General features: G+C 43.9%; 1 pseudogene; it reads right to left on the bottom strand.

Annotated features, from left to right (window-relative positions):
• Positions 1–11,059: 11,059 nt before the first annotated feature.
• Positions 11,060–15,650, bottom strand: LOC110524407 (annotated as a pseudogene).
• Between the last annotated feature and the right edge of the window lie 8,178 nt (positions 15,651–23,828).

Below are 23,828 nucleotides of genomic sequence, written 5' to 3'. Positions count from 1 at the left end.
AAATGAAGCTCTATATGAGAAAGCCCTGCCTCCAGCGGTTTGCTTATAAATTCTAGGGACAGTAAGGAGGCCTGCGTCTTGTGACCATAGCGTACGTGTAGGTACAGTGCCTTGCGAAAGTATTCGGCCCCCTTGAACTTTGCGACCTTTTGCCACATTTCAGGCTTCAAACATTATTCTTTTGTGAAGAATCAACAACAAGTGGGACACAATCATGAAGTGGAACGACATTTATTGGATATTTCAAACTTTTTTAACAAATCAAAAACTGAAAAATTGGGCGTGCAAAATTATTCAGCCCCCTTAAGTTAATACTTTGTAGCGCCACCTTTTGCTGCGATTACAGCTGTAAGTCGCTTGGGGTATGTCTCTATCAGTTTTGCACATCGAGAGACTGAATTTCTTTCCCATTCCTTGCAAAACAGCTCGAGCTCAGTGAGGTTGGATGGAGAGCATTTGCGAACAGTAGTTTTCAGTTCTTTCCACAGATTCTCGATTGGATTCAGGTCTGGACTTTGACTTGGCCATTCTAACACCTGGATATGTTTATTTTTGAACCATTCCATTGTAGATTTTGCTTTATGTTTTGGATCATTGTCTTGTTGGAAGACAAATCTCCGTCCCAGTCTCAGGTCTTTTGCAGACTCCATCAGGTTTTCTTCCAGAATGGTCCTGTATTTGGCTCCATCCATCTTCCCATCAATTTTAACCATCTTCCCTGTCCCTGCTGAAGAAAAGAAGGCCCAAACCATGATGCTGCCACCACCATGTTTGACAGTGGGGATGGTGTGTTCAGCTGTGTTGCTTTTACGCCAAACATAACGTTTTGCATTGTTGCCAAAAAGTTCAATTTTGGTTTCATCTGACCAGAGCACCTTCTTCCACATGTTTGGTGTGTCTCCCAGGTGGCTTGTGGCAAACTTTAAACAACACTTTTTATGGATATCTTTAAGAAATGGCTTTCTTCTTGCCACTCTTCCATAAAGGCCAGATTTGTGCAATATACGACTGATTGTTGTCCTATGGACAGAGTCTCCCACCTCAGCTGTAGATCTCTGCAGTTCATCCAGAGTGATCATGGGCCTCTTGGCTGCATCTCTGATCAGTCTTCTCCTTGTATGAGCTGAAAGTTTAGAGGGACGGCCAGGTCTTGGTAGATTTGCAGTGGTCTGATACTCCTTCCATTTCAATATTATCGCTTGCACAGTGCTCCTTGGGATGTTTAAAGCTTGGGAAATATTTTTGTATCCAAATCCGGCTTTAAACTTCTTCACAACAGTATCTCGGACCTGCCTGATGTGTTCCTTGTTCTTCATGATGCTCTCTGCGCTTTTAACGGACCGCTGAGACTATCACAGTACAGGTGCATTTATACGGAGACTTGATTACACACAGGTGGATTGTATTTATCATCATTAGTCATTTAGGTCAACATTGGATCATTCAGAGATCCTCACTGAACTTCTGGAGAGAGTTTGCTGCACTGAAAGTAAAGGGGCTGAATAATTTTGCACGCCCAATTTTTCAGTTTTTGATTTGTTAAAAAAGTTTGAAATATCCAATAAATGTCGTTCCACTTCATGATTGTGTCCCACTTGTTGTTGATTCTTCACAAAAAAATACAGTTTTATATCTTTATGTTTGAAGCTTGAAATGTGGCAAAAGGTCGCAAAGTTCAAGGGGGCCGAATACTTTCGCAAGGCACTGTATGTACGGCAGGACCAAATCTGAAAGATAGGTAGGAGCAAGCCCATGTAATGCTTTGTAGGTTAGCAGTAAAACCTTGAAATCAGCCCTTGCCTTAACAGGAAGCCAGTGTAGAGAGGCTAGCACTGGAGTAATATGATCAAATTTTTTGGTTCTAGTCAAGAGTCAGTGCGAGACACTGTGGCTGGTAGGCCTCTCCAGCCATGCATACACACCAGTAAAATAACGATTTAATCAATTTTAGAATACGGCTGTAATGTAACAAAATGTGGAAACAGTTTCAGAATGCACTGTGTATATACAGTATATACAAAAGTATGTGGACATCCCTTTAAATTAGTGGATTTGGCTATTTCAGCCACACCCGTTGCTGACAGGTGTATAGAATCGAGCACACAGCAATGCAATCTCCATAAATAAACATTGGTAGTAGAATGAAGACCTTTCCAAGCTGTTATTGTGAAGTGGAAACGTCTAGGAGCAACAACGGCTCAGCCACGAAGTGGTAGGCCACACAAGCTCACAGAATGGGACCACCGATTGCTGAAGCGTGTAACGTGTAAATACAGTCTATCCTTGGTGGCAACGCTCACTACCGAGTTCCAAAATGCCTCTGGAAACAACGTCAGCAGCATAACTGTTTGTCGGAAGCCTCATAAAATGGGTTTCCATGGCCGAGGAGCCGCACACAAGCCTAAGACCACCATGCAATGCCAAGCATCGGCCTCCATGCGCAATGTAAAGCTTGCAGCTATTGGACTCTGGAGAAATGGAAACGCGTTCTCTGGAGTGATAAATCACGCTTCACCATCTGGCAGTTCAACGGATGAATCTGGGTTTTGCAGATGCCAGGAGAACAGTACCTGCCCGAATGCATAATGCCAACTGTAAAGATTGGTGGAGGAGGAATGGTGGTCTGGGGCTATTTTTCATGGTTCAGGCTAGTCCCCTTAGTTTCATTGAAGGGAAATATTAATGCTACACCATACAGTGCATTCGGAAAGTATTCAGATCCCTTCCCTTTTCTACATTTTGTTGCATTACAGCCTTATTCTAAAATGTATTACATTTTTTTCCTCATCAATCTACACACACCCCATAATGATACAGCAAAAACAGGTTTTTAACATTTTGCAAATGTATTATTATTATTATTTTTTTTATATTTATAAAAGTATTCAGACCCTTTACTCAGTAATTTGTTGAAGCACCTTTGGCAGCCAATATAGCCTTGAGTCTTCACCATAGGGATGGTGCCAGGTTTCCTCCAGTCGCGACGCTTGGCATTCAGGCCAAAGAGTTCAATCGTGGTTTTATCATACCAGATAATCTGTGAGCCAGGCCTAATCGCACAACATCAGTGCCCGACCTCACTAATGCTCTTGTGGCAGAATGGAAGCAAGTCCCTGCAGAAATGTTCCAACATATAGTGGAAAGCCTTCCCAAAAGAGTGGAGGCTGTTACAGCAACAAAGGGGGGACCAACTTTCCATAGTAATGCCCATGATTGTAGAATGAGATCGTCGACAAGCAGGTGTCCACATAAACTAGATGACCAAAAGTATGTTTGGGATGCTATTGGAAACATTTGTAACACACATGGTAAAAAGCATTCATTGTCACACTTCTGCAATTACAGACTGCCATGTTGTTATATATACATATATATATATATATATATATATATATATATATATATATATATATATATATTTATATATAACTATGTATTTTTACAATGAATTTCAATACATATTACAGCATAATTACATATGTAATTACACTGTAATAAGGACCCAGTGAATTGAAGTGTTATACAAAACTCTTCGGCGAAGGACTCAGGTTGGATACACATAGCCACCTTTCATCGAGGATAGTTAACGAGGAGGGGTGGACACTCTTCCGTTTGCCTACTAATGAATTGACATCTCCTCGACCACTTATTAGTTTCCGGGTCACAGCTTAGAGAGGGTGGACAACGCCGTTACAAAAAAAGATTGCAGTCGACTGTGGTATTTTGAATGCAGTAATTGCAGAATAACTGCAGTTGAACTTCAGTTATACTGCACTCTCTAGTAAGACAAAAAGTGTTTTTTTTGGACGCAGTATTTGCAGCATACTGCAGTTATATTGCACTTTAACTGCAGTGTAATGCAGTTATACGGCACTTTTTTCATAAGGGCAGACGTTTTACCCAAATGAGAAAAGGCCTTAGACTCATCCAAGGACTTAAGGTCCTTCAGACAAAAAGGCTTAACCTGTTTATTCCCAAAGGAAACATAGAAAAATGTTTAGTAAATCAAATGACCTGAGAGGAACAATGAATAAATGCAAAATATAAGCATGCCCAAGCCCAATGAAGAAACGTCAGCTGACTGTCTATCAAACTAATTATCCCAAAAACCTTTGCTAGTTTTTGTCAGTTGATGCAAGACAAGACGGGCCTTTACTCTTCAGCTGTGCAAACAGTACACATTTGGAGAGCGGTGGGGGCACTGCATTACCGCCATGGACCATGGCACTACATTAGCAGAGAGCCTATGAATGTGCTCACTAACGTGATGCAATGAAAAGGTCTTTGTGAGTTTCTGTGGGGAGATGAACCAGAGTTCATTGTCATGCATACACTACAAACTGGTCTCAGAGTGTTTCGTATTATTCTGAACGTAAATCCAAGACACTCCATCAGGGCCAGTCCTTGCCGTTCTGACGCCATAGGCAAGACCAGAAAATACCGCCCTCTGCAAAACTGGAATACTCTCATTAAGCAAAAATGACAGAGAAAATATGTATTTTCCAGACGTTGAAAAAAAAAATCTGGTTCTTTTCAGTTCTGAATGAAAGTTGAAAATACTTATTTCCGGATAATGAAAATACATATTTTTACAGACGTTGAATTTTGAATTGTTTTTACGGATGTTGAAATCAGGCTCTGAATGAAAGTTGAAAATAAGTAATTTATAGACATCTATGTTTGGCCCAAATCAAGGCTGGTCCAGACCGGACAAGATCTGAACACAGTTCCGGACCGGATCAAAAATCAAGGCCGGTCCGGAACTGCACCAAAAAAAGACGTCCAAAAGGCGTCGGCGTCAGTCCATGCTTACTGAGGTGTAGCCTACAGTGTTGCCTGAAATATAATTTTATGAACACCCATTTATGTGGTAAGCCTACCGTTTCTAAAACACAAATAAAAGATGTTGGCTCGTGCTTTCTGGGGTGTAGCCTACCACGTCGGCCTGCAATGAAATTTTATGAATGCACATACATGTGGTAGGCCCACCGTTTGTGAAAAAAGGCCATTGCATTGGCTTTAATAGTCCTGATTCCTGTGAATAATCAATGTGGTTATTTAAGCTCTGAATATCAGCTACCCAACTTTACCAGGAGTTCTCGCAAGCCTATTTGCAATGTGTTTACACAGTGGGAAATGCAGAAGTATTTTCTTTTTCACTATGATCAGCCTGTCAAAAATTGAGGATACAAACTTGAAACCACTGATCATGACAGTGGGGTGAAACTCCTGGACAACAGTTGTTAATGTCCTTTCAATATATTTTCAGGATATGTTGTTCTGTTAACATGACAGAGCATTTTTTATTTTATTGAGTCCCATTTAGGTTAGGCTATTTGATCGGAGAAACCTGCATGATATAAAAAGTGTCAGTCTCATTACATTGTCATACCTTTTATTTCCAGCCTGTAGGCTACAGAAAAGGCCACATACTCTTTCTACCATATCCTATATCTGCGACATGATTTATGTTTTTTTAACGCAACGTTGGTGGAGCACTGCAGAGATGCGTCTCTCCAACAGCACCCTGGAGAGGTGTTCTGGGAATGGACACGCAAAATATTTGGAGCACCAGCCTTTGACAAAGTGGGCCCTTCTTACCGAAGGGTGGCATCAGTGCTCAACTAAAAAGCCCATATGCCACTGGTTGAGAGAAATTGTCATTGTTTTGGGCATAATTATGTGAGGTTTTATGGGTTGTTGATGGTGGTCTTGGTCAGTTTAAATCAGAAAATGCTGCTCTCGTCAATCTAGTGCCATAGGCCTAATCCTGCCTAATGAGCGGGTCGGCAGTGCACTCCATTTAGTATGAGATTGTTTCGTATTGTATGTATTATTTTGTGGATGTCCATCAACCATTTCCTATGACACATTACGAATTTGCAAAACGTATATGTTATGAATTTCAAATTGGTTGTGGCTAACGTTAGGTAGGCCAGTGTTAGGGTTAGGGGTTAGTTTAAAGGGTTAAAGTTAGGGTTAGCTAATATGCTAAGTAGTTGCAAAGTAACTAAAAAGTAGTAAGTAGCTGCAAAGTCGCTAATTAGCTAGAATGTTAAAGTTGTGCGTGATGAGATTGGAAAAACGCAACCTTTAGGTTGCTCGACGTTCGCGTTATACGCCCACCAGTGGAGGTTCCTCAGAAGAGGAAGGGGAGCATCATCCTCCTCAGTGAATTTCATAAAAATTAAAATTGGAAAAAAATATTTAAATCATCCTTTTTAGATAAAACTATACTAAATATATTTGTATGTCACCAAATCATTGATTAAAACAATGTTTTGCAATGAAGATTTACAGTAGCCTCAACAGCACTCTGTATGGTTGCACCATGTTGTTGCCGGAGGACAGCTAGCTTCCGTCCTCCTCTGGGTACATTGACTTCAATACAAAACCTAGGAGGCTCATGGTTCCCACCCCCTTTCATAGATTTACACAGTAATTATAACAACTTCCGAAGGACGTCCTCCAACCTGTCAGAGCTTTTGCAGCATGAACTGACATGTTGTCCACCCAATCAAAGGATCAGAGAATTAATCTAGTACTGAAAGCATAATATACAGCTAGCTAGCACTGCAGTGCATAAAATGTGCTGAGTAGTTGACTCAAAGAGAGAGAAAGACAATAGTTTAACAGTTTTGAACAAATTAATTGATTCAAAAATGAAGGAAAAGCAAGAGAGAGGGTCATTTTTTCCCCTTTCAGTTTCACTTACTTAGCCAGCAAATGCAGCTAGCTAGTTTAGCCTACTCAAACAGAGGAATGCTATGTTAGCTAGCTGACTATATCCAACACAACAGTGGTACTCTTCCAAGTCAAGGTAAGCGTTTGGTTTGACTAATTTATTGCCACCGGGGCCTGCCGGTGTAACTGCTAAACTGCTTACTGACTATACACTATAACATTACTACATGATTGTAGCGGGTTTACTAACGCGTTAGTTCAATTAGCTATGTTGACTATGACGTTACTTTAGCCAATATTGGTGACAACATTGTAGGTTGTGTGTGGTCGGTTATGATATGGTTTGGCTTGGAAAGGTCCACAAACAAAGGAAGTCCACAAATGAAGGAATACAACTTGGCTTCTATGAAAGTGAACTGTTTACACGTGATCAGGGGTGTGTGTATTCATTGAGCCGATTCTTAGAAAACCATGTCTTAAACGGAAGCAAACGGAACAAAACGGGGATAAACATACCTGAATTTGGCCAATAGAAACGTGTTTGCATCTGTTGGACTAATGATTACACACTATATCAGCTAGATGAAGGCAAGAGTGTGCAAACCTACTACGTTGTACATTTTCATTCATAGGCATAGGGAAAATTCAAGTCTCATGTAGTAGCCTAAACCTATCGATGATACGTTGAATAGGGTAAATGGAATATGAATGACAGTCATCCAATGTGCTGTAATAGAAATAAGGCCATGCACATACAATTTTTTTTGTCCTCCCTCTTCATAAACTGCACCGGCCGCTAGAGAGACATGTTTTTACCTTCCCACTGACGCCCACCCATCCAACCTCCTTCCGTTTTTGCCTTAAGAAATCTTCTGTCTTCTGTAACCATACCAAATGTAACATATAATACTAATTTTAGTGTCCCGGATATACATTTACTATGTTATGTCTAGTCTATGAGAGCATGCACATCTCCAGCATCTTAAATAAATGCCGCTAGAGATGCTTTTACCTAACCCCCACTGTGAATGGAACAATGGAGTGCTAGGTGGAATTTAATTTTAATTTGAACATAGCCCATTGATTGGCACAATGCCCACTCCTCACACTATGATGTCTCCCCCTACCTCAATCTCTTTGCTTAGAATGCAATATTGCCATTGTGGGACCCAGAGAATGAGTTGACAGTGTACAATCAAGGTTACTGCTGTCAAAAGGTTCATGACTATTATGACTTTATAAGACCCCGATGTGACCCAGTGTTTTCAGATAACATTTGTTAAGTGAATTAAGTGGTTAAAATATTACATTCTCTGGTGTACTGAGATGGAGAAAAGATTACCTTTGTCATCACTAGAAGACATGTTACTCTCATAAAATCTCATTTTCAATCTATTTGTACTATTAAGGTTAGACAAGTGTAGCGTGAAGTAAATATAAATGTCATAACTGTGTAGGACAGAGGGAAAATTATACTAAAATAATTGGGTAGACTATCTAGTTTTTTCACTATATTTATAACTGGCCACAAAGTACTTAAAAAAACTGTGTGCAGAGCTAGTGTTGTACTGCCCTCCAGTGAAAAGTATCAAAAGTGCATGTTTTCAGGTGAGCTCGCCACTGGGTCATATTACACTGAACAAAAATATAAACGCAACATGCAACAATTTCAAATATTTTACTGAGTTACAGTTCATATAAGGAAATCAGTCAATTTAAATTCATTAATTAGGTCCTAATCTATGGATTTCACATGACTGAGACTACAGATACACATCTGTTGGGGCTCCTGAGTGGCGCAGCAATCTAAGGCACTGCATCTCAGTGCAAGAGATGAACCAAGAACCTGGTTCAATTCCAGGCTGTATCACAACCGGCCGTGATTGGGAGTCACATAGGGCAGTGCACAATTGACCCAGCGTAGTCCGGGTTAGGCTGTCATTGTAAATAAGAATTTGTTCTTAACTGAGTTGCCTAGTTAAATAAAAATACATTTTAAAAATGTAGGGGTGTGGATCAGAAAACCAGTCAGTATCTGGTGTGACCACCATTTGCCACATGCAGCGTGAGAAATCTACTTAATATAGTGTTGATTGTGGCCTGAGGAATGTTGTCCCACTCCTCTTCAATGAGCAAAGTTGCTGGATATTGGTGGGAACACGGGGTCATACACGTCGATCCAGACAGCATTCCAAACATGCTCAATGGGTGACATGTCTGGTGAGTATGCAGGTCATGGGAGAACTGGGACATTTTCAGCTTCCAGGAATTGTGTACAGACGCTTGCGACATGCATTATCATGCTGAAACACGAAGTGATGGCAGCAAATGAATGGCACAGGATATCATCAAGGTCTCTCTTTGTATTCAAATTGCCATCAATAAAATGCAATTGTGTTCTTTATCCATAGCGTGTGCCTGACCATTCCATAACCCCACCGCGAGACACTCTGTTGACAACATTTACATCAGCAAACCGCTCGCCCACATGACACGATACACGCATGGTACAGTTGAAACCAGAATTCATCCATGAAGAGCACACTTCTCCAGCTTGCCAGGGGCCATTGAAGGTGAGCATTTGCTCAGTGATGTTGGTTACGACACCAAACTGCAGTCAGGTCAAGACCCTGGTGAGGACGACGAGCAAGCAGATGAACTTCCCTGAGACGGTTTCTGACAGTTTGTGCAGAAATTCTTTATGTTGTGAAAACACACAATTTCATCAGCTGTCCAGGTGGCTGGTCTCAGACGATCCCGTAGGTGAAGAAGTCAGACGTGGAGGTCCTAGGCTAGCATGGTAACATGTGGTCTGCGGTTGTATGTACAGCAAAATTACCCAAAACAACGTTGAAGGCGGTTTATGGTAGAGAAATTAACATTCAATTATTTTGCAAAAGCTCTGGTGGACATTCCTTCAGTCAGCATACCAATTGCACACGTCCTCAAAACTTGAGACATCTGTGGCATTGTGTTGTGACAAAACTGCACATTTTAGAGGGGCATTTTATTGTTCCCAGCACAAGATGCACCTTTGTAATGATCACGCTGTTAAATCAGCTTCATGATATGCCACACCTGTCAGGTGGATGGATTATCTTGGAAAAGGAGAAATGCTCACTAACAGGAATGCAAACAATACATTTGAGAGAAATAAGCTTTTTGTGCATATGGAACATTTCTGGGATCTTTTATTTCAGCTCATGAAACAAGACCAACACTTCACATGTTGAGTTTATACATCTGTATTTCATAAAATCATCAGGTAAAAACATGCAAATGGTCATGTGAGATGAAATGTTTTCAAGTGTAGGATTATTAGCACACTGCATACATAAAACGTGATTCTAATAAAAAAGGAGTGCACTTAAGGCAAAAATAAATAAAAAGACATGACCACCACAGAGTAAACAGTGCATAACATGATTAGAGTTAAAGAGATCAGTTTAAGACATTAGTACATTTAAGAGCGATAGATTTGACGGACTAAAGAGCTGTGCCTGTGAATTAGTGAGTAATCCCTTGTAACAAGATGAACTAAAAACATGTCTAACTGATGTGCAGTATAGTGATTGAAGACGTTGAAGTTAAGCTGTAAATAAGCCACTTTGGCTGTTGACATGAAAGTTGTGCTCTTTGCAAGGATGCTGTGTCCAGTTATTAAATCATGCAATTTTACTTAAATTAGCTTACCAATATGTCATTGGGTCTAAGTTAGTCTCAACACTGAAGTGAAATACAAGAAATGTAACAGTAGATCCATACAAAGCTATAGACCCTTTTCTTTGTTTGCAAACATTGTCACACAAGTGCGATGCACGCAAGTTGGTGGAAGACCAAGTAGGAACGTCAGCAAAAAAATTATTTACATGTAGTTTATGAGTGCATTTCACACTACTTTTGTATTATCATTGGATTAAGTCTCATATGAATGTCCTGCTTAATATGTTTGTGTCATCGCAAATCAACTGCATTTTACTTTAAAAAAGCACTTCAACCAGTAAAATGGCTCTTTGGCTAGCTTTTGCTTCAACTGGAATCAATGAGCGTTAGCATTCTAGCTAACAAACTGCTGCATCCAAAATTATTTTGCAAAGATCACAACCAAATATAATCATAGCCACTGGTTAAGCAAGAATCAGAACATAATTGTAAGGGTATGAGAACACAAGTTATTTTGTTTAGAAGTAATAAAAAACAAAGCTAGGCTGTTGAATGGGCACAAACAGCGATGGCTTTCTTTCTGCCGCCAAGAGTTACGCGCATCTGTGCATTACGTCAGTGTGTCATGTACTGAAAAAGGGTCTATAGAACAGGTTCGAAGTTGGATTTACACAAAATAACCACATTAATGCTTAAACCAAACAAATCAGGCTTGGAAATTTTGGCCAAAGTTCACAGCCAATTTATTGAAAAGGATTCATATTGAAATTTCAGTCATTGAATGACATCTTCCAATCTACTACCAGCAAATAGAATAAAAAAAAAAAGCTCAATATATCTAATTTGTGAGTTTCCCGATACTTAATACAGAGTTTACTGTACTTAGTTAAAGTTAGTCTACCTTTAACTAATTTAACTATCTGCGGTGCTGCTCCTAACAACGTTATTTCACAGCGTCTACTTTTAATTGAAGCCAAATCATTTTCAAACTGCATGCCGACAGCAGATATCTTAACAGGTCTTTCATTTGCTTTCTGCCACGTAAAAAAACATGTCCGTTCGCAGAAAAAAAGTATCTGAAATGATATTAAGGCAGTGTAATTATCACAAAAACAGTAAAAATTTGAGCACATTTTTTTTATATCACCAATGCAAAATTGACAGCATTGGACACTAGAAATGTGTCCAACACTATAATAGCAATAGTTGATTTGTTTATAGTTATGAAATAAGATGGTTAAAGCATCTCGGAAAAGCTGAATTCACTTTTTCAGCTTGAAGCATTTCTCCTCAAACTGAGCTATTTGGCTGAAGATATCTAGGAGATTAGTTGACAGCTCTTTACTTCCTCCTGCAGATCCCTTACTATTCAGGGAGGCATCAGTGGAATACCTGTTATCCCTGCCATCAGACCTTCGGGTGGCCTTATTTTTCTCATCTCCTTGTTCTGTGCTACCATACCTCCCACTATCTGATCGTCTGTAACTGGATATGTGGGACTGTGACGCGAGGTCGTTGGCGTACCAGTCAGATTTGCAGGAATGCTCTGAGCTGGCAGATGAAGACATTCTTCTGTGTTTGGCTTTCTCCAATGACTGGTCATCATTGGTCTTGTCATCATGGACACCTTTCCCCTTGCTGCTCTCAGCACGCTGAGGAGAGCTGTCAACAGGGTCATCGTTAAACCTACCTCTGCTGTTGTCCGGAGCATCTGTGGACACGAATGATAAAGAGTGATGATTGCTGTGGTGCTGACTATGCTCTTCAGTCCTACCTGGCCCCTCAAACAGCCTGACCAAGCTACATTTCTGATCCAGGAAGGCGGTGGTGGTGTTGGGTAGGGCAGGGTACCATTCCTCAGACACACTCCTGATGTCCCTGGATGAAACCCTCCGTTTGCGTTTCTCCCCTCGAGATGACCGTCTGTGTTTGCTCTTCTTTTTCTTTGACTTCCTGCACCATGAGGAGGAGGAGTGGTCGGAGGGAGTCATTCTAGAGGGAGTTATAGCACAGAAACTATGTAGCTACAAAATCAAAATTAGATATTGGAGAATTAAACGATGATTAATATTTAGCCAAATTAAATTACGTGTATGCATTTTGTTTTACAAGGCAACCAATGAGCTGACAGTTTACCTTCCGGTTGTTGGATTGGTATGGATTTACCTTTTTTCTTCTTTTAAGATCTTATGCAATTTTTCTGCACTCGTCTCCACATTCTTAGCTTTTCCCACTTCCTTTGCTGCTGCCTCTCTCAGTTTGAGGGATTTCTTTAAAGCAGTCAGTTTTCATAGTAAAATTACACCATATTTCATGAATTCAAACATGGGAGCAAACCAGGAATGTGAAAAACGGCACATGGACAAATTTACCAAGGCATGATCCAGAAATCATAATTACAGGTAGAGAACAAAGTTTACATTTACCGCATTGAGATCAGGTCCAGCGTACCAACCATTTTCATTCCAGTTGTAAGGTTGTTTGTTCCACCAATAGACACGCAACAATCAAGGCAGTCGGGTAGAGTCAAAGGGCAGGGTCCCAGATTGCAGACACGCACATAACAAAACACTTCATCAGTATTACAAGGCTCCCTGTGTGTTATGCCAAAAACACAAAAATGACTGAACATTTAACTGGCCCCTTTTCAAATGTTCATGTTCAAATATGTCAAGTAAACAGATGAAGTATCAGTTAAATGAGGGTGTTAAAACAGTCAGAAACAGACTTTCCAATTGAAGGATAGCTTCTTAAATGGGAAACAAGTGGAATAGTTGGCATAACCCATGGAATATACCAGCTAACCTGGATAAGTAGCTCTATTTTTCTCAATGCTTCCTTAAGACTCCATCCCGGATTCCAAGGCCAGAGCTTTTCGGTAGAGGCCCTCAGCTGTAATTAACTTTTCTTCCTCCTCCAGTCTCACAGAAATAAACAAGTATTTTAGAGGAGTGGTTGTCACTTAAACACAGGATAATAAAGGACGAGGGAAAACATTCCTACTTACTGGCCACCTCGCTCCACCAGGGTCTGGCATAGGTATTTCTTAGCATTTCTGTGGGTTGGGCAGCTTTCCAATGCCAACTCAAAGTCTGTTATTGCCTTCAGCAAACTCCCTTTGTTGGCATACCTGGGAGAAGTCAACTGGCAGGTTTATATTAACTGCAAAGACAGCCCGAGTTCAAGCTGAACTATTTTTTACCATATGTTTTCTGCCAACTAGAACATGTCCGTCTTACCTGTATTGAAGTGGAAGATCATCTATACTAAACACTCCGAGCTTTAGACTCATCAGGTTTGGGGTGCGGGAGGTGGGCTGAAGTGAAATGGTTATCTTCTCATGGTATCGGTCAATATCCTTCACTCCAGCTAGGGCACAGCACATGGTATATGGGTCAGTTTGTTGACTTATCACAAAACTGCATTGTGAGCATGTTTACATTTACAACACAGTTCGCTAGTGCAGTGTGCATTCACCTCTTATTAAATAGCAGATCATCATGATTGCTCTAAGGGGGCACAGGGCCTGAGGAGAGAAAGAAAGCCGAGAAAGAGGTTAACATGCGCTCCTATTTCTTCAATAAAAAAACACTGACCACCAGGCCAAAGCCACAAGCCTTACCGTCCTCTATGTCTCTCTCTAGTCCACCTGCCATGCAGATCAGTGTTACAAAGAAGCCAAAATCCCTGATGGAGTTGACCTGCCTATCACAATATCCCCTCGCTCCATGTACAACAGATTCCTCCGCTCCTCAAATGACACCGCCATGAACTGCTCCAGAGGGGGCATGATGGCATAGGGCTCTAGGAAAAGGATATTAGGCCAAACTCAGTACAATATGTTAATTTACCTGTGTATTTGACAGTAACAACTACCTTCCCCTTCCTCCAACACATCCTCCACTGTTGCACTGGATTTCCATGATGGTGCAAATAGGATGTCTGCTTTTCTAGCAATAAACTGCTCCACTAAAGCATTGTCCTCCCCTCCACATTTTCTGCAAAACATGGATATTAATGATCATGTACACATTTTCTGGAAATTTGCCATTGACAGTGTTGCCAACTTGGGGTTCCATTAGCTAAATCACTGTACTGTAATTTAAAATTACCTTTGATAGCTGGCCTTTGAAAATCCTATTGAACTGGACTTGTCTCTTTGTTCACATTTGAGATGGGTAAACAGGCTTTGTCCATGGTGAGACAAAGTCTTCCTCAGTAAATCTCTATCCATTTTCAGTTATTGGCATCAGAATTCCGCCTGATTAGCTAGTATGAACAACATCCTGTAACAGAAGAAAAACATGGCATAACAGCTTACTACAGTAGCAGCTAGCCCAATAATGGACTAAAGGAGCCTAGCATTACTCCATATAGTCCAAAGGACCAGACATGTTCTGTTTAAATAAAAGGAGAGATGGCTCTAGATGCCAAAACAGCCAAATCAGGGATGGGCAACTCCAGTCTACTGGGGCTGGAGTCACACTTTTCCCCATAGCAAACACAACCGATTAAACAAATTGCATTCTCAACTGAAAATCATGTTGATTATTGGAGTCAGGTGTGTTAGCTGGGGCTGGGCCAAAAGTGTGACACCAATCAGGCCCTCGAGGACTGGAGTTGCCCATCCCTGCGCTAAATACTCTAGCTAAACGTGAATTGATTCTCAATTGTGGTACGGTTCTAGAAACATACACCGCTATACTTTCATATCGCATCAAAATAAACCACTCAGTATTCCGTCTGGGTAAACAAGCGCTGTAACATGAAAATATGGCCGTGTGGGAACCCTAACCTATAAAAGGTGTGTATCAATTTAACTTTATTTTTGAAAATTATTTCTCACTGATATGAAATAAGGTCCTTGTGCTTCCAAAACAGTGCCGTACGCAAGTGCTATTAACAAAACTCTTCCGTACAGAAGACGCCTTCATCCAACAATGACATGTGTAATGGAACAGTCATGATCAAGATCTAACTAGTAGTTAGCCAAGAATCACAAATAGTATTAAAATTGAGCATAGCCAGCAACATGCATACAGTAGCTAACTAAGTTAGCCAGCTGTAAATATGTCATGGCCAAAGACAAGTTTCGAAACTGTTAATATGGCTCTTACGCTAACTGACGACGTTCGTTGCAGCTGCTACACTCTACCGCGGACAAGCAGTTTACCAACTAAGTCACAGTACTCGACACCCGGTGGTTCATTCCCATGCAGATGTACATTACATGTACGCCAACTATTAAAATAGCAGTTAGTTGTCTGACAGAAACGTACTAAACATTTTTTGGGGGAACTTCTTCTTCGGTGGGATTTTGTGGCGGAGTACATGCAACAATTGTGTATTAACCCCCCTACTGGATGGGGTGAGAACTACACTGAACAAAAATATAAACAAAAAGTTAGATTTTACTGAGTTAGTTTATATAAGGAAATCCGTTACAGGACGAAAATATAAACGCAATATGCAACCATTTCAAATATTTTACTTTGTTATAGTTCATAAAAGGAAATCAGTCAATTGAAAAAAGTTCATTAGGCCCTAATCTATGGATTTCACTTGACTTTTATTTCAGCTCATTAAACATGGGACGAAGACTTTACATGTTGCTTTTATTTTTTTTTGCTCAGTAGCAAGATGACGAAGAAATAATTGAATTCACTCTCCATATCCCCATACTACCAGTGCCAAATGTGTCAAATGCTTTTTCTGTTTGCTAATTTAGGTAGGTAGTTAGCTAAATTAGCTGGTCTAGCTAGCTTAACAACTACATATAGCCATATTTATGTAAAAAATAGAAGAGGTTTTACATTCAGATATCTATTTTACCTTGACTGTTAAACCTCTTCTCTTTTTAGTCGTAGATATGGCTACTTAAAAGAAAGCTACAGCGTTACAACCAGCCATTTAAAGCTAGTTTTACCAGAAAACAGCACGTCATGACAGGAGTTGGCTAGCAAGTTAGTCTAGCGCCTGCCTACTTGTTATGCGCCACGCCTCGTATTTGTAACTTGTTAGCAAACATGTAACATCGCCAATGTAAATCATTTTACTAGCTAGCCATGTAACATAATTGACAAGAGTTGACATTGAAAAGCATCCACGGTCATAATCCTAACCAATCTCACAAAATTATAGGCATTTTGCAAAATAGGATTCCAAACAGATGTAAATAATTATTGGCTAGCTAAGTTTACTAGCTACCAGTGAGGAGAAACAATAATTCAACCATTTACTGTTGTAAATCTCAAACCGATAAACTGGTTTTAATATAAAACATATTTGCCTAAGTATGTCTGATAGACATGGCTGTAGCTAGATACTGTCTGCCTACTTACCTGGGTACATTTGCACGGTCTGGTCGTTGTGCAAATGTTGAGGGTTGTGCCATATTTATTTATATTAGGCTAGATACAGTTCTAAATGTAATCTCTGTACAGATGTATGCACGTACTACTTCCGGCGCCGACAATATCGGTGCATCACTAATACTGTAGGCATGACATGCCAGCAACAAAGGCTGACAATACACATCCAAGTATATTTGACAAAATTAAGACAGACAAGCGTTGTAATTTTGTATTCTGTAATGTGATTGTGGAATAGGTGAAAAAATTATTGTTGTCTATCAACAATGACAAGCCACCGGGATCTGACAACATGGATGGAAAATTACTGAGGATAATAGCGAACGATATTGTCACTCCTATTTGCCATATCTTCAATTTAAGCCTACTAGAAAGTTTGTGCCCATGCAAAAATCATTCCGCTACCTAAGAATAGCAAACCCCCTTTTACTAGCTCAAATAGCCAACTAATCAGCCTGTAACCCTTAGTAAAGTTTTGAAAAAAATTGTGTTTGACCAGATACAATTCTATTTTACAGTAAACAAATTGACAACACATTTTCAGCACGCTTATAGGGGACATTCAACAAACTGATGCTAAAAAGATTGTGGGGCTGTTTTTTTAGACTTCAGTGTGGCTTTTGACATTATCGAAATCAAATTGTCATGCCCTGACCATAGTTTGCTTTGTACGTTTATAGGTTTTGTTTGGTCAGGGTGTGATCTGAGTGGGCATTCTATGTTTTATGTCTAGTTTGTCTGTTTCTGTGTTTGGCCTGATATGGTTCTCAATCAGAGGCAGGTATTAGTCGTTGTCTCTGATTGGGAACCATATTTAGGTGGCCTGTTTTGTCATTGCGGGTTGTGGGTGATTGTCTATGTGTAATGTTTGTGTCAGCACGATTGTTCATTAGCTTCACGGTTGTCACGTTGTTGTTTTGTAGTGTTCAGTTTTTCCATTAAAATGAGGAACACTTACCACGCTGCGTATTGGTCCGATCCTTCTCGCTACTCCTCCTCAGAAGAGGAGGAAGAATGCCGTGACAGAATCACCCACCACAGAAGGACCAAGCGACGTGGTAATGGACAGCAGCAGCAAGAGCAGCAGCGGCCAAAATTTCAGGACTCCTGGACATGGGCGGAGATTTTAAACGGAGAAGGACCCTGGGCACAGGCAGGGGAATATCGCCGCCCCAAAGCAGAGCTGGAGGCAGCGAAAGCTGAGCGGTGGAGATATGAGGAGGCAGCACGGCAGCGCGACAAGTACGAGAGGCAGTCCCAAAATAAATTGGGGGAGGGGCACTCGGGGAGTGTGGCTAAGCCAGGTAGCAGACCTGAGCTCACTCCTCGTGCTTATTATAAGCAGCGTGTTACTGGTCAGGCACCGTGTTATGTGGTTAAGCGCACAGTGTCGCCAGTACGTGCCCATAGCTCGGTGCGCTATAGGGCAGCCCCCGAAAGTGTCATGCGAGTGTTGGCATCCAGCCAGGGCGTATGGTGCCTGCTCAGCATGTCTGGTCGCCGGTATGCCGTTTCGGTCCAGGGTATCCTGCACCGGCTCTGCGTGCTGTGTCTCCGGGGAGCTGGGAGGGTGCAGTGAGTCCTATGCCTGCGCTCCGCTCGTGCCGGGCAAATGTGGGAGTGGAGCCTAAGGGAGAGGTGCACGTAGTAGGCACTAGATCTCCAGTGCGTACCCACAGCCCGGTTCAACCTGTGCCTGCACTCTGGAGGGTCCGGGCTAGAGTAGTTATACAGCCTGGGGGAGTGGTGCCAAGGCTGCGCACCAGAGCTCCAGTGCTCCCCCACAGCCCGGTCCTTCAGGTGCCTCCTCCTAACACCAAGCCTCCTGGAGGTCTCCCCACTCTGGTGGGTCCTGTGGCAGCCCCACGCACCATGATTTCTCTCTGTCTCCTCCCTACAGGTGCTCCCGTCTGTCCAGCGCCGCCTGAGCCGCCCGTCTGTCCAGCACCGTCAGAGCCGGCAGGGTGTCCTGAGCTGCTAGAGTCTCCCGTCTGTTCAGATCCACCAGAGTCTCCCGTCTGTCCAGAGCCGCCAGAGTCTCCCGTCTGTCCAGAGCCGCCAGAGTCTCCCGTCTGTCCAGAGCCGCCAGAGTCTCCCGTCTGTCCAGAGCCGCCAGAGTCTCCCGTCTGTCCAGAGCCGCCAGAGTCTCCCGTCTGTCCAGAGCCGCCAGAGTCTCCCGTCTGTCCAGAGCCGCCAGAGTCTCCCGTCTGTCCAGAGCCGCCAGAGTCTCCCGTCTGTCCAGAGCCGCCAGAGTCTCCCGTCTGTCCAGAGCCGCCAGAGTCTCCCGTCTGTCCAGAGCCGCCAGAGCCACCAGTCTGTCCTGAGCCGCCAGAGCCACCAGTCTGTCCTGAGCCGCCAGAGTCTCCCGTCTGTCCAGAGCCGCCAGAGTCTCCCGTCTGTCCAGAGCCGCCAGAGTCTCCCGTCTGTCCAGAGCCGCCAGAGTCTCCCGTCTGTCCAGAGCCGCCAGAGTCTCCCGTCTGTCCAGAGCCGCCAGAGTCTCCCGTCTGTCCAGAGCCGCCAGAGTCTCCCGTCTGTCCAGAGCCGCCATAGTCTCCCGTCTGTCCAGAGCCGCCAGAGTCTCCCGTCTGTCCAGAGCCGCCAGAGTCTCCCGTCTGTCCAGAGCCGCCAGAGTCTCCCGTCTGTCCAGAGCCGCCAGAGTCTCCCGTCTGTCCAGAGCCGCCAGAGTCTCCCGTCTGTCCAGAGCCGCCAGAGCCCCCAGTCTGTCCTGAGCCGCCAGAGCCACCAGTCTGTCCAGAGCCGCCAGAGCCACCAGTCTGTCCTGAGCCGCCAGAGCCACCAGTCTGTCCTGAGCCGCCAGAGTCTCCCGTCTGTCCAGAGCCGCCAGAGTCTCCCGTCTGTCCAGAGCCGCCAGAGTCTCCCGTCTGTCCAGAGCCGCCAGAGTCTCCCGTCTGTCCAGAGCCGCCAGAGTCTCCCGTCTGTCCAGAGCCGCCAGAGCCCCCAGTCTGTCCTGAGCCGCCAGAGCCACCAGTCTGTCCAGAGCCGCCAGAGCCACCAGTCTGTCCTGAGCCGCCAGAGCCACCAGTCTGTCCTGAGCCGCCAGAGTCTCCCGTCTGTCCAGAGCCGCCAGAGTCTCCCGTCTGTCCAGAGCCGCCAGAGTCTCCCGTCTGTCCAGAGCCGCCAGAGTCTCCCGTCTGTCCAGAGCCGCCAGAGTCTCCCGTCTGTCCAGAGCCGCCAGAGTCTCCCGTCTGTCCAGAGCCGCCAGAGTCTCCCGTCTGTCCAGAGCCGCCAGAGCCACCAGTCTGTCCTGAGCCGCCAGAGCCACCAGTCTGTCCTGAGCCGCCAGAGTCTCCCGTCTGTCCAGAGCCGCCAGAGTCTCCCGTCTGTCCAGAGCCGCCAGAGTCTCCCGTCTGTCCAGAGCCGCCAGAGTCTCCTGTCTGTCCAGAGCCGCCAGAGTCTCCCGTCTGTCCAGAGCCGCCAGAGTCTCCCGTCTGTCCAGAGCCGCCAGAGTCTCCCGTCTGTCCAGAGCCGCCATAGTCTCCCGTCTGTCCAGAGCCGCCAGAGTCTCCCGTCTGTCCAGAGCCGCCAGAGTCTCCCGTCTGTCCAGAGCCGCCAGAGTCTCCCGTCTGTCCAGAGCCGCCAGAGTCTCCCGTCTGTCCAGAGCCGCCAGAGTCTCCCGTCTGTCCAGAGCCGCCAGAGTCTCCCGTCTGTCCAGAGCCGCCAGAGCCCCCAGTCTGTCCTGAGCCGCCAGAGCCACCAGTCTGTCCAGAGCCGCCAGAGCCACCAGTCTGTCCTGAGCCGCCAGAGCCACCAGTCTGTCCTGAGCCGCCAGAGTCTCCCGTCTGTCCAGAGCCGCCAGAGTCTCCCGTCTGTCCAGAGCCGCCAGAGTCTCCCGTCTGTCCAGAGCCGCCAGAGTCTCCCGTCTATCCAGAGCCGCCAGAGTCTCCCGTCTGTCCAGAGCCGCCAGAGTCTCCCGTCTGTCCAGAGCCGCCAGAGTCTCCCGTCTGTCCAGAGCCGCCAGAGCCGCCAGTCTGTCCTGAGCCGCCAGAGCCCCCAGTCTGTCCTGAGCCGACAGAGCCACCAGTCTGTCCTGAGCCGCCTGAGCCGCCAGAGCCGCCAGTCTGTCCTGAGCCGCCAGAGCCGCCAGTCTGTCCTGAGCCGCCAGAGCCGCCAGTCAGCCAGGAGCCGCCAGTCAGCCAGGAGCCGCCAGCGCCACCCTTCAGTCCTGAACTACCCCTCAGTCCTGAGCTACCCTTCAGTCCTGAGCTACCCCTCAGTCCTAAGCTACCCCTCAGTCCAGTGGGGCCCTTTAGTAGGGTTGACAGTCCTAGGTTGGCGGCGAGTGTCGCCGTTCCTAGGAGGCCACAGAAGCGGACTAAGACTATGATGGAGTGGGGTCCACATCCAGCGCCAGAGCCGCCACCGTGGACAGATGCCCACCCAGACCCTCCCCTATAGGTTCAGGTTTTGAGGCCGGAGTCCACACCTTGGGGGGGGGGGGGGGGGGGGGGGGGGGGTACTGTTTGCTCTGTATGTTTATAGGTTTTGTTTGGTCAGGGTGTGATCTGAGTGGGCATTCTATGTTGTATGTCTAGTTGGTCTGTTTCTGTGTTTGGCCTGATATGGTTCTCAATCAGAGGCAGGTGTTAGTCATTGTCTCTGATTGGGAACCATATTTACAGTGCCTTGCGAAAGTATTCGGCCCCCTTGAACTTTGCGACCTTTTGCCACATTTCAGGCTTCAAACATAAAGATATAAAACTGTATTTTTTTGTGAAGAATCAACAACAAGTGGGACACAATCATGAAGTGGAACGACAGTTATTGGATATTTCAAACTTTTTTAACAAATCAAAAACTGAAAAATTGGGCGTGCAAAATTATTCAGCCCCCTTAAGTTAATACTTTGTAGCGCCACCTTTTGCTGCGATTACAGCTGTAAGTCGCTTGGGGTATGTCTCTATCAGTTTTGCACATCGAGAGACTGACATTTTTTCCCATTCCTCCTTGCAAAACAGCTCGAGCTCAGTGAGGTTGGATGGAGAGCATTTGTGAACAGCAGTTTTCAGTTCTTTCCACAGATTCTCGATTGGATTCAGGTCTGGACTTTGACTTGGCCATTCTAACACCTGGATATGTTTATTTTTGAACCATTCCATTGTAGATTTTGCTTTATGTTTTGGATCATTGTCTTGTTGGAAGACAAATCTCCGTCCCAGTCTCAGGTCTTTTGCAGACTCCATCAGGTTTTCTTCCAGAATGGTCCTGTATTTGGCTCCATCCATCTTCCCATCAATTTTAACCATCTTCCCTGTCCCTGCTGAAGAAAAGCAGGCCCAAACCATGATGCTGCCACCACCATGTTTCACAGTGGGTATGGTGTGTTCAGGGTGATGAGCTGTGTTGCTTTTACGCCAAACATAACGTTTTGCATTGTTGCCAAACAGTTCAATTTTGGTTTCATCTGACCAGAGCACCTTCTTCCACATGTTTGGTGTGTCTCCCACGTGGCTTGTGGCAAACTTTAAACAACACTTTTTATGGATATCTTTAAGAAATGCCTTTCTTCTTGCCACTCTTCCATAAAGGCCAGATTTGTGCAATATACGACTGATTGTTGTCCTATGGACAGAGTCTCCCACCTCAGCTGTAGATCTCTGCAGTTCATCCAGAGTGATCATGGGCCTCTTGGCTGCATCTCTGATCAGTCTTCTCCTTGTATGAGCTGAAAGTTTAGAGGGACGGCCAGGTCTTGGTAGATTTGCAGTGGTCTGATACTCCTTCCATTTCAATATTATCGCTTGCACAGTGCTCCTTGGGATGTTTAAAGCTTGGGAAATCTTTTTGTATCCAAATCCAGCTTTAAACTTCTTCACAACAGTATCTCGGACCTGCCTGGTGTGTTCCTTGTTCTTCATGATGCTCTCTGCACTTTTAACGGACCTCTGAGACTATCACAGTGCAGGTGCATTCATACGGAGACTTGATTACACACAGGTGGATTGTATTTATCATCATTAGTCATTTAGGTCAACATTGGATCATTCAGAGATCCTCACTGAACTTCTGGAGAGAGTTTGCTGCACTGAAAGTAAGGGGGCTGAATAATTTTGCACGCATTGGTTTAATTCAATACATGGATAATATATGGATAATTTTGCACAAATGACCAATTCAGTAGAAAATAGTTTCATCTGAAACGGCAACAGAGAGAGAGAGACAACAGTAACCGTATTTATTTGGACATGGAATAGAACATACAATTGAAGTCGGAAGTTAACATACACCTTAGCCAAATACATTTAAACTCTGTTTTTCACATTTCCTGACATTTAAATTCCCTGTCATTTAAATTCCCTGTCTTAGGTCAGTTATGATCACCACTTTATTTTAAGAATGTGAAATTTCAGAATAATAGTAGAGAGAATGATTTGTTTCAGCTTTAATTTCTTTCATCACATTCCCAGTGGGTCATAAGTTTACATACACTCAATTAGTAGCATTGCCTTTAAATTGTTTAACTTGGGTCAAATGCTTTGGGTAGCCTTCCACAAGCTTCCCACAATAAGTTGGGTGAATTTCGGCTCATTCCTCCTGACAGAGCTGGTGTAACTGAGTCAGGTTTGTAGGCCTCCTTGCTCGCACGTGCTTTTTCATTTCTGCCAACACATTTTCTATAGGATTGAGGTCAAGGCTTTGTGATGGCCACTCCAATACCTTGACTTTGTTGTCCTTAAGCCATTTTGCCACAACTTTGGAAGTATGCTTGGGGTCATTGTCTATTTGGAAGACCCATTTGCGACCAAGCTTTAACTTCCTGACTGATGTCTTGAGATTTTGCTTCAATATATCCACATAATTGTCCTGCCTCATGATGCCATCTAGTTTGTGAAGTGCACCAGTCCCTCCTGCAGCAAAGCAACCCCACAACATGATGCTGCCACCCCCGTGCTTCACAGTTGGGATGGTGTTCTTCGGCTTGCAAGCCTCCCCCTTTTTCCTCTGAACATAATGATGTTCATTATGGCCAAACAGTTCTATTTTTGTTTCATCGGACCAGAGGACATTTCTCCAAAAAGTACGATTTTTGTCCCCATGTGCAGTTGCAAACCATAGTCTGGCTTTTTTATGGCGGTTTTGGACCAGTGGCTT

Source organism: Oncorhynchus mykiss, chromosome 5, assembly GCF_013265735.2.
Source record: "Oncorhynchus mykiss isolate Arlee chromosome 5, USDA_OmykA_1.1, whole genome shotgun sequence".
Classification (NCBI taxonomy): Eukaryota; Metazoa; Chordata; class Actinopteri; order Salmoniformes; family Salmonidae; genus Oncorhynchus; species Oncorhynchus mykiss.
Note: the sequence above shows the minus strand (reverse complement) of the source record. Positions and strands in the feature narration are given on the sequence as shown.